This window comes from Heptranchias perlo, chromosome 20 (genome assembly GCF_035084215.1).
Source record: "Heptranchias perlo isolate sHepPer1 chromosome 20, sHepPer1.hap1, whole genome shotgun sequence".
Lineage (NCBI taxonomy): Eukaryota > Metazoa > Chordata > Chondrichthyes > Hexanchiformes > Hexanchidae > Heptranchias > Heptranchias perlo.
Window position 1 is genome coordinate 11,484,737 of NC_090344.1, and position 11,783 is coordinate 11,496,519.

The 11,783-nt window shown below is 43.1% G+C and overlaps 2 non-coding genes across 2 annotated transcripts; one reads left to right on the forward strand and one right to left on the reverse strand.

Annotated features, from left to right (window-relative positions):
• Window positions 1-5,582: 5,582 nt before the first annotated feature.
• trnai-aau (transfer RNA isoleucine (anticodon AAU)) lies at window positions 5,583-5,656 on the forward strand. Its single transcript has one exon. It is a non-coding gene; the product is annotated as a tRNA-Ile (tRNA).
• Window positions 5,657-9,874: 4,218 nt separating this feature from the next.
• Window positions 9,875-9,956, reverse strand: trnas-uga (transfer RNA serine (anticodon UGA)). The gene has a single exon. It is a non-coding gene; the product is annotated as a tRNA-Ser (tRNA).
• Between the last annotated feature and the right edge of the window lie 1,827 nt (window positions 9,957-11,783).

The following is an 11,783-nucleotide window of genomic DNA, read 5'->3' on the forward strand; positions in this document are numbered from 1 at the left end:
TAATGCCTTTGGTTAACAAAAATCTATCAATTTCAGTTTTAAAGTTGACAATTGAGCTCGCATCAACTGCCGTTTGTGGAAGAGAATTCCAAACTTCTCCCTCCCTTTGCTTGCAGAGGTGTTTCCCAACTTCACTCCTGAAAGTCCTGACCCTAATATTTAGGCTGCGTCCCCTCGTCCGAGACAACCCAACCGGCGGAAATAGTTTTTTTTTTCTATTTACCCCATCAGTTCCCCTTACTATTTTGAAATGTTCGATCAAATCAGCACTTAATCTACTAAATTCGAGGCAAACCCAAGTTCATGTAATCTCTCCGCCTAATTTAAACTTTCGAATCCAGGTAACATTCTGGTAAATCGACGCTGCACTCCCTCCACAGCCAACATATCCTTCCTAAGGTGCGTTGCCCAGAACTGAATACAATACTTCAGGTGTGGTCTAACCAGAGCTTTGTATAACTGTATCATAATGCCTATCTCCTTGTATTCTAGTCGTCTAGATATAAAGACCAACATTCCATTAACCTTTTAAATTATTTTTTTAACTGTTCATGACATTTTAATGATGTATGTTCATGGACCCCAAAGTCTTTTTGGACCTCCACTGTTTCGAGCTTTTCACCATTTAGAAAGTACTCTGATTTATCCTTTTAGGTCAAAAGTGGATGACATCACACTTGACTAAATTCATATCGATTTGCCACAATTTTGCCCATTCATTTTTTATATTACTGCCTCTCTGAAATTTTATGCTTTCATCTGCACTGCTTACAATGCTGCCGATCTTGGTGTCATCGGCAAAATTGGATATGTGGCTTTCTATCCCGTCATCCAATGTCCGCCTGAATTGGGAAAAATCCAAATTCAGTTTCAATCTCCTCAACATCTTGAGACATTTTATTTGCTTCATGTGTATTGCGTCGACGAAACTTCGGCATTCAGTCCACTGGAGCTCAAACATCCTCTGGATGTAATTCAGTTCCACCAACAGCAAAACTGAAAAGATGTGAGAAGACAATTGGTGACTTTTCACTTAAAGGCGAAACACATGCGGCCTCGTCCGTGACTTGAACCCGGGACCTCTCGCATATCACTGAATCAAACTCCCTAAACGAGAATCATACCCCTAGACCAACGAGCCGCTGTTACTTTAGTTTTGCAGCCAGTGTAAAAGTTGGATGCGTCTCACAGCCGATCGACCATCCTTTCAGACCACTTCGATCCATTCAATCTCGTTTTCTGTTCGGGTGCACAGCAATATCAAGTTGTGCACCAACTATTTCCAGTCACCAATATTAGTCTCCCTTTACCAAATTGCTTTCGAGTGCACGACTTGAGTTGTCAAGTAAGACGTTTCAGAATGAGTTGCTCTTAAAATACATTGCTTGTGAGGATACTCAGAGTCGTATCGATTTCTGGCACGCTCTGTTCCCTTTGCATTGCAACCAACACATAGAATTGAATCATAGAAAGCTTACAGCACGGAAAGAGGCCATTCGCGCCATCGAGTCCGTGCGAGATCTCTGCAAGAGCAATCCAGCTAGAACCACTCCCCTGCCTTTCCCCGAAGGCCTGCATTTTGTTTCCTTTCAAGTACTTATCCAGCTCCCCTTTGAAGGCCATGATTGAATCTGCCTCCATTATACCCTCGGGCAGTGCATTCGAGATCCGAACCTCTCGCTGTGTAAAAAAGTTTTTCCTCATGTCACCTTTGGTTATTTTGCCAATCACTTTAAATCTATGTCCTCTGGTTCTTGACCCTTCCGCCAATGGGAACAGTTTCTCTCCATCTTCCATGTCTTGATCCTTCATGATTTTGAATACCTCGATCAAATCTCTACAAAACCGTCTCTGTTCCAAGGAGAACAACCTCAGATTCTCCGGTCTATCCACGTAAGTAAAGTCCCTTATCCCTGGAATTATGACAGTATTTTTTTCTGCACCCCCTCGAAGGCCTTCACATCTTTCCTGAAGTGCGGTGTCCAGAACCCCACACAAAATTTCAGTTGTGTTCGAACCAGTGTGTTATAAAGTTTCATCCTGACTTCTATACTTTTATACTTTTGTACTCTATACATCTATTTCTAAAGCCCAAGATGCCGTATGCTTTTTAACCGCTTTCTCAACCTGCCCTGCCACATTCAACGATTTATACACATAAACCCCTCTTTGTTCCTCTACCGCTTTTCCATTTGTGCCCTGGAGTTTATATTGCCTCTCCTCGTTTTTCCGACCGAAATGTATCACTTCGAATTTTTTTGCGTTAAATTTCATCTGCCCCGTCTCCGCCCCGTCTCCGCCCAAGCCTGTCTATATCCTTTGAAGTCTATCACGATCCTTATCACTGTTTACTACCCTTCCAAGTTTTGTTTCATCTGCAAATTTTGAAATTGTGCTCTGTGTACTCAAGTCCAAGTCATTAATATACATCAAGAAAAGCAGTGGTCCCAGCACTGATCCCTGGGGAACGCCACTGTACACCTCTCGCCAGTTCGAAAAACAACAGTTCACCAGTAATCTGTTTCCTTCTGTTCGTCATTTCTGCATTTATGTTGTTTCTGCCCCGTTTATTCCATGGGCCGCAATCTTGATGAGAAGCCGACCATGCGGCACTTTAGCAAACACCTTTTGAAAGTCCTTATACACCACATCAACTAAATTGCCCTCATCTATCCTCTCTGTTACCTCATCAAAAAACTCTAACAGGTCAGTTAACCACGATTTGCCTTTAACAAATCCGTGCTGCCTTTCCCTAATCAATCCACCCTCGTCCAAGTGGCTGTTAATTCTGTCCCGGGTTATCGTTTCTAAACGTTTCCCCACCACTGAGGTTAAACTGACTGGCCTATAATTGCTGGGATTAGCCGTACACCCTTTTTTGGACAAGGGTGTAACCTTTGCAATTTTCCAGTCCTCTGGCACCACCCACATATCTAAGGATGTTGGTAGATTATGGGCAGCACCTCTGCAATTTCCACCCTTACTTCCCTCAGCAACTGAGCATGCATCCCATCCGGACCGGGTGGCTTATCTACTTTAAGTACAGACAGCCGTTCAAGTGCCTCTTCCTTATCAATTTTTAGACCATCCAGTATCTCAACGATAACTTCCTTTGCTGAGACTCTGGCAGCAGCTTCTTGGTAAAGACAGATGCAAAGTACTCATTTGGTACCCAGGCCATCCCCTCTGCCTCCATGAGTAGATCTCCTTTTTCGTGCCGAATCGGCCTCACCCCTCCTCTGACTACCCGTTTACTGTTTGCATGCCTGTCGAAGTCTTTTGGATTCCCTTTTATGTTGGCCGTCAGTCTATAGTCATATTTCTCTTTGCCTCTCATTTCCTTTTTCACTTCTCCTCTGAACTCCCTAAATTCGGCCTGGTGAATTAACGCATAAAAAAAGTCAGCATTTCTTTCAGCCGGAAACAGAAAGTTACTGGTTGATCAATGGCGATTTGAACAAGTATTCGTCTTTTTTACAGAGTTGAATAAGTTTTGCGAAATTAATACAGTGAACTAATACAGTAAAGTTGAATTCCTGATCGGGAACCGCCTCAGACGGCGCATTACTGCCCATCCCTGGGAAACAAGATACTATCGAAACTTTGACAACACATCTCAGGTCCCCCTACAAAGTCACAGCTTGCCAGCTGTTCCGAAATTTGGAGCCTGGACAGGGAGTTAAACGCTGGACCTTCAGCTCACTGCCCACTTTAAAAGTCTGATACTCTACCGACTGAGCTACCCAGGCTCGATACTACATAAGCTCCCATCGTACATATTCATGGGAGATCTCTGAATTATCGCTGCAGTCGTCGAACGAGGGGGAGGTCCGTTTGATAAAATTCTCAGCAACGTGTTGAGGAGAATCCTTGTTTCTGTTGAACAAGAGGTAAGAAACATGAACAGTGAACTCGTGAGTTTACAATTCTTCTTGTTTGTGCCAAATGTCGTGTCATTCGTTAGCAGCAATTAAAATAGTACTTTATCCAGCGGCTCAAAAGCTGAACTTGTCCCACACGGGAGTTGAAAAAGGCCTCTCGACCTTTCAGTGGATTAACATCTGTAAGCTGAATAATTTCACCCGTGACACAGTGAAACCAGGCAGCATATTTCTCTTCCAAATTTTCCCAACACGAAACTTCCAACCGATGAATATCGGTTTAAAGAAAAGAAGAATTGTGTGTTTGGTTCTTTAGATTTAAAGATCTTGTACCGGCCCCTTTGCCATATGAGCTGCCGCTAAAAGCCCCCTCTCCCACTATGAACAAGTAAACTAGCACTTGCTATTGAAAGACGGTAGGCCAGAGGAACCCAAATTCCCACATGGGAAAACTAAGAAGTCGATTGTTGACCTCCATACGTTTGTCCCACAAGAGCGTATTGTAAAAACGACTGGTTGTTAACATGTTGCGTTATGGAAGATACCATTTCTACCTTGAACTCCGATCAAAATGTTCGGAGTAAAAGGTTTGATTGTTTTAGAAGACGCTCGAACTCACAACCTGGTCATTTCTGGAGCCCATACTGCTATAAATAAGTAACGCACGCTTAACAATTGTGGAACACGAGAGCAGCGAACAACCGACAGCATCAGCGCTCCTGCCAAACAGCTTTATTTTCGGTCTCTCAATTATTATGATGTGGAGATGCCGGTGATGGACTGGGGTTGACAATTGTAAACAATTTTACAACACCAAGTTATCGTCCAACAAATTTATTTTAAATTCCAAATTTAAAATAAATTTGTTGGACTATAACTTGGTGTTGTAAAATTGTTCTCAATTATCACTTCGAGATCTTTCTCAAACACAAGCCTCCAATCAGGATGCGCTTCGTTAAATAACAATTCCTAAATCAAGAGAGTTTTGATCGATCATGACTAAAGCATGTACAATTTCCTCACCTGTTCCTTTTTATCCCCTGGGGTGGAAACCATCAGGTCCTGGAGATTTGTCTATCGTTCGCCTCCTCATTTTCTCCATTGCCATCATTTTACTTGTACTGAATCCCCTTGATTTATTAACAGTTTTCCTCGTGTCTCTGGTATGTTACCGTCATCCATTTCTGTGACGACCGATGCAAAGTAAAAATTTAGCAACTCTGCCATTTCCTGATTTTCAATTACAATATCACCTCCATCTGTCTTCAAGCAGCCCACATTACTCTCAGCCGCCCTTCTTTCTCTTAATATGCTCGTAAAAACCTTGAGAGTTGTCCTCATTTCCCCTCATAAGTTTGTCTCCTTTTCCCTTTTTGCTCCTCTTACGATTTTTTTAGTTTCAGCACCACAATAAACAACACTCCGCTGTAAAGTTCGGCTCAATAGTTCTCCAATGTCAGAGCGAGAATTGTCTGAAGCTCTGATTTATTCAATGTCACAAATAAAATCACACATAATCATCCATGTATCAACGCACTGAAGGATACACAAAGATAAACTCAGCGCGAAATGCAGTCAGTGTCGGGATGCACAGGTGAACGGACAAGCGAAATGGACAGAGACAAAACGGCCTGAACCCCCAACATTGAAGTGTCGCTGATAGATATTTGTGAAAGGAGTTGGGGCATAATCTCATCAATTGGCGCTGTGGCTTAGTTGGTTAAAGCATCTGTCCAATAAACAGGAGATCTTGGGTTCAACTCCCAACAGTGCCTTGTGCAGCTCGTTATTTTACCTAATTTTTGGAATAAAGCAACAAAATAACAATGTGGTGTTCGTATTTGTTCAGGTTTCAGGAGGAAACGGATAACAGAATGACTGTTCAAAAACGCCCTTTCATTCCACAGACAGACCTCTCAGAGAATGTGTCTGTAACACGTTAATTTGAGGACACGTTCTTGTTTCTCGGCTCGTTGGGATCGGGGTATAATTCACGATTTGAGGTTCAAAGCCGGAAGACATCCCAATTTGGACCAAGACTTGTGATCTTGACCTGCGGGACAAACGTTTGCAAAGAGGAAAAAGAAGTCCTCAAATCGCTCGACCTGAATCTGCAGGCCCAGATGAAATATATCCCAGGATGTTAACAGAATCAAGGAAGGAAATAGCGGAGGCTCTGACCATCATTTTCCAATCCACCCAGGCAAAAGGTGTCGTGCAGGAGGATTTGAGGATTGCTAACGTTGTACCATTGTTGAAAAAGGGAGACAGGGATAGATCGAGTAAATACAGGCCAGTCGGCCTAAACTCGAGCTGAAGTATGAATCGTCATTTAGAAAGGCACGGATTAATCAAGGACAGTCAGCGTGGATTTGTTAAGGGATGGTCGTTTGAATTGAATTATTTGAGGAGGTATCAAGGAGGATCGATGAGGGTATCGCGATTGATGGAGTCAACATGGATTTTAACGAGGCTTTTGACAAAGTCCTACAGGGCAGATTTGTCAAAAATGTAAAAGCCCATTGGATCCAAGGGACATTGGCAAGTTGAATCCAAAATTGGCTGAGTGGCAGGAAGCAAGCGGTTGTGGTCGACGGGTGCTTTTGTGACTGGAAGGCTGTTTCGAGTGGGGTTCCATGCGGCTTCGTACTCGGTCCCTGCTTTTCATGGTACATATCATTGATTTAGACTTAAATGTAGGTGGCATGATGAAGAAAATTGCAGATGATACAAAAATTGTTCCTGTGGTTGAGAGTGAGGAGGAAAGCTGTCGACTGCAGGAAGATATCCATAGAGCAGACAGGTGGAAAGAGAAGTGGCAAATGCAATTCAATCTGAAGAAATGTGAGGTAATGCATTTAGTGGGGGGGGGGGGCAAAAAGGCAAGGGAGTATATAACAAATATTGTAATTAATTTGCCATTTACACGCCCATTCTGCAAATTTACTAATGTCTTCCTTTATTATTCGCATTTTTCTTTGTATTAACTACAGCTCGCAATTAGGTGTCGTCCCTAAGTTTTGAAATTGTACTTCCAATTCCCGTGTCCAAATCATGAATGTAAATTTTGAACAAAAGTCGTCCCAGCACCGATAAATTGTGAACAACAGTGGTCCCACCACTGATAAAGTGTTAACAACAGTGGTCCCATCACTGATATATTGTGAACAACAGTTGTGCCAGCATCGATAAATTGTGAACAACCGTGGTCCCAGCACCGATAAATTGTGAACAGCAGTGGTCCCAGCACCGATCAATTGTGAACAACTGTCGACCCAGTAATTTTGATCTTGAACTGCAGTTGAAACTTTTGCACAAAAGAAAATAACGTCCCCAAATCGTCCCACGTGAATCTCAAATGCTTTGGGAAGAAGTCCAATAGAAACAATCAGGACTTTAAAGGCACCTCAACGACCTGAACTTTCGTTGAATGAATTGTGTTAGCCATTGCATTCGACCGTGAAATCGCTCTTGACTTTCATCTCATTGAAGCAGAGTGTGGCCGCTTTGTATCTGTGAGCATGTCGGTGACGTGTTTAGCTTTGATATTGATCGCTTCCAATTTGTAAAATTTCATCAATCGTCAGGAAAAATAAACCAAGAATCGAATTGTCCCTCTAAGTGATGAACTGAAGGGATTGGTGATCCAAGCAGATCTGGAAAATGCATGGTGCAATCGGTCAGGAGTTCCAAATCCACCCTCCAGCCACTCGGCAATTATATTGAATGAACTTTACTCTGGCCCAGTGTCGCCGCACTGAAATCGAGTATTTCTCCGGAATGTTTTTCTTCATAGTTGCTGGTTTCAGAGTGAAGACTGGCTGGTTGGATTTTCACTCCTACAAGCTTTAATCATTCATTTTTCACTGACTGTGGACAGTTGTTACATTGGTCGCTGCAATCTCAAAGTTTAGCCCAGTGAATTATTGGTTTAGCAGGTGATCTATTCACCTCTTCTCGGCGGTGTTATCCCTTAGCGTGAAAGTTTGATGGTTCGAGCCCTTATTTTATTTTTCCTCAGGATTCATCGCCTCAAAGTTCCAGGGTTTCAACGCATGTTTTGGAATCAAGAAAATGTACCGGAATCATTGCCAGCTGAGCAGGGCTGATATTCTACCATTTGACCTGCGGTCGGGAATCAGGCACATGAAACATATAAAGGAATGGAACATTGGCTTCACGGTAATTACAATTCTCCTTGACAGACAAGCCCCCGAAAGGCCCGAAGGGAGGCCGCATTCGCAGCAGGAGAGCTGGTTCGCTGTGACATGGAGATTTCTGTAGTGAGTGAGACCAGACTGTTCCTATGTTCAGAGAATCAATTTCACACCCTTTATTTTGGAAAAGCAAAACGGTGGGGATTTTTGTCATAACCCGATGCCTTTCGTGTTGTATCAGATGTTCCTCGTTGCGTTACTTTCATCTTGATCGGAGAACCAGTTCGGGCGCTCCTGTGATAAACAGCGACAATTGCCAGTTAATGTTAAATTTAACAACGGCTCCACTGCGTTTTTAATCCCACTCTTAAGATGCAGTCTATAAAATGAAAAAAAATCATCACATTCAAAGCATAAAATCTTATTAAAGTTTTGACTGTCTCTCGGTAACCACGTCAACATCGCCTTCAGTCTGAAATAGAAAGTTATCGATTGATTCATGGTGATTAAAACAGGGATTCAACTACGAACAGGATTTAATTAGATTCATGTAATTAATTTAATAAGTTCATAACTCTTTTTAAAGTTAATTCCCGAACTGGGAATCGAACCTCGCGGCGGTAAGACTACCGAATTCTCACCACCAGGCCATTGGGGAGCTCCCAAGATTGCGCACGAGACAAATTGGAACTGATGACATTATTTTTTCTTTCGCTCTTTCATGATTCATTCAGCTCTGTGTTTATTCTCAGGCCTCTTATCTCTCCTTCTTTTCAGCTTCTGACTGCGGATATTCCTGTGGTGAAATATCAATAATATAGAACATCTCACAGCCCCGGTATATTTGCTGTTTCTCTGTGCAGTTCTGTGCAAAATCAAACTGCACGCAAATACCGACAGTGCCTCTCTCTCACTCCCCACAGAAGCATCAGGAGATGCCACTTTAAACTGCCAGTTGCTTCAAATGATTCATGATGGACCTGCGTGGCCTTGCAGTTTTCCAAGGACCTGCATTCATTGCGTGAATTTTGGAAATGGAAACATGTCCATCAGCAGCTTGTGGTCGTATTTTACCTCACTTTCCATTTCATGTACATGCCAACTTGCACTTGGTGATGTCATTGCCTGAACATCACCTCTGTCGCGATATTATTTCGAACAGAAAATGCCATTTTGTGCGAGCAGTTTGTCTGGCAGGAAAATGACCTGAATTACAAAGGGCCAAGTCGGAAAGGCCGCGTTGCTCTGCTTGTTCGCAGCAAAGAATTTTCAGCGTTTCCTTGGGGTTTAGTGTTTAGGATTCGGCGCTTTCATCAACACGGCAATGGTTCGATTGTCGGTCTCAACATCCGCATATTATACACTCTACCATAAGTGTACTGTACTCAAATTGCTGATTTTTTCATTGTGAGGGGAAGAAACATAAATTTGTGGACATTAATTACGAATTCATCAGCTGGGTTGCACCTTTTCTTTTCCTACCGTCTCAGTCTTTCCATCTTTACCCTTCTCTGCTGGTGTTGCAGGTTCCATCATTCTTCGCTGTTCACGATGCCTGAGAAGTCCATCAGGAGAAAACAGGCAAAGTCAAGAGACAGAGACATGGAGAGATTAAAACATAGAAATAAATTGTGTAAATGTCAAGTTCTGCGAACGAGCAGAATTTAGAATGGAGCTTGGGAGAGATTCCTTCACGTGTCTTGCAATTTTGCAAGAGATCATTGGGCTCCGAGTTAAAAGCGTCGTTGGCGATGGAGCACCTCTCTGAGGGAGCGAACAAGGTCCGTTCGTTCAAGTTCATATTAATTTGAACACTGAACAAACTTTAAAAAGTAGCGCTGCGAACAGGATTCGAACCTGTGCAGGGAAACCCCATTGGATTTCAAGTCCAACGCCTTAACCACTCGGCCATCGCAGCTGCAAACATCAATGATGCACAGCTATAAATCAGAATGCGTAGGGTTATCACACGAGATCTGTGACACTTTGTTCTCTCAGACAGGTTTCCAACCGGAAACTTACAGCTTGTTAATGTGCTGACTTTGCTGTCTCGGTGATAGAATTCTCATTTATCACGTGAGAAACCGGGGTTCGATTTCCGGTTCGTTTAGGATTATTTTCATTCTCCATTCATAAGATCGCGTGAATTGTGCGACATTCGCCCTCAGCTTCAATCTGCGCACCATTTCGAGACATTTTCCATTCTCCACGTGTGTTGCGTCGAAGCTGGGGAGGAAAATCACATTGCAAGTCTAACGCCTAAATCATTGGGTCATCGCTGCTGCAAGCGACAAATCCGACACGGCTGCAGAAGAGAATGAAGAAGGTGATGACAGGAGAACTCTGAGACTGTATGTTCTTTTCGACAGGTTTCGAACTGAGCGCATACCGCCGGCTGCTGTGCGGACTTTGTTGTTTCAGTGATCAAATTCTTGCTGTCTGCGCGGGAGGCGCGGGTTCGATCACCGCTCAATAGAGGAGCATTTTTCATTCTCCATTCATGAGGTCATGTGAATTCGGAAAGGTTTACATTCAGCTTCAATTTGAACACCATCTTGAGACATTTTCCTTTCTCCATGTGTGTTGTCGTCGACAGAACCTCTGCATTCTGTCCTCCATGCACTGGAATTAAGACAATCCTGCCGACCACACCGCTGACAAGACGTGAGAAGCCAATTCGTGATTTTGAACTAAAAATGGTAACACCGCAGGGCTCGTCTGGGATCTCTCACATAACAATGAGCAAATCCCCAAAGCGAGATATCATACCCGAAGACCAACGAGCCACTGACAACAGAGGGGTGCAACCAATGCAGAATTCTGTGCCACCCACAGCCGATCGGCCACCATTCTCTACATCCTATCACTTTTTTCTATTCCGATGTACGGCAATGTGAAGACGTACATTAACTATTTCATATCAACAATATTAGCCTCTATTTACCACATTCGTTTCGAATGTGCGAGTTGTATTATCAAGTGAGACTTTGCAGAATTAATTGCTCTCAAGCTACATTGTTGTCTGTCTCGGCATCCGCAGATTATCCACTCTCCCACAAGTATAACAGTGACGACACTTCAAAAATACTTCATTGGCTGCAAAGCGCTTTGGGAAGTCTTGAGGTCGTGAAAAGCGCTTTATAAATACAAGACTTTGTTTTTATACTGGGCTAAAAGTACTGATGTTTTCACTATGAGGACGAAGAGACATCAATATGTGGACATTGGCTACGAATTCATCATCTGGGTTGGTCCTTTACTTTTCCGACCGTCTCAGTCTTTCGATCTTTACCGTTCTCTGCTGGTGTCGCAGGTTCGATGAGCTTTGGCCGTTCAACGAAGCCTGAGAAGTCCATCAGGGGAAAACAGAGAGGGACAGAGACAGGGAGAGATAGAGAGATCTAAGTATAGAAAAAAAGCTTGATTATCAAGTTAGCAGAATTTGAAATGAAGCTTGAGAGAGATGGAATCATACATTCATAGAATCGTTACTGCACAGAAGGAGGCCATTCGGCCCATTGAGCCTTCCCCGGCTCTCTTTCAGAGCAATCCAGTTCGTCCCATTCCCCCGTTCTTTCCCTGTCGACCCGCTAATATTTTTCCTTCAAATACTTATCCAATTCCTTTTAGAGAGTCACGATTAAATCTGCTTCCACCACCCTTTCAGGCGATGCATTCCAGATTATAACTACTCGCTGATTTAAAACGTTTTTCCTTCTATCGCCTTTGGTTCTTTTGTCAACCA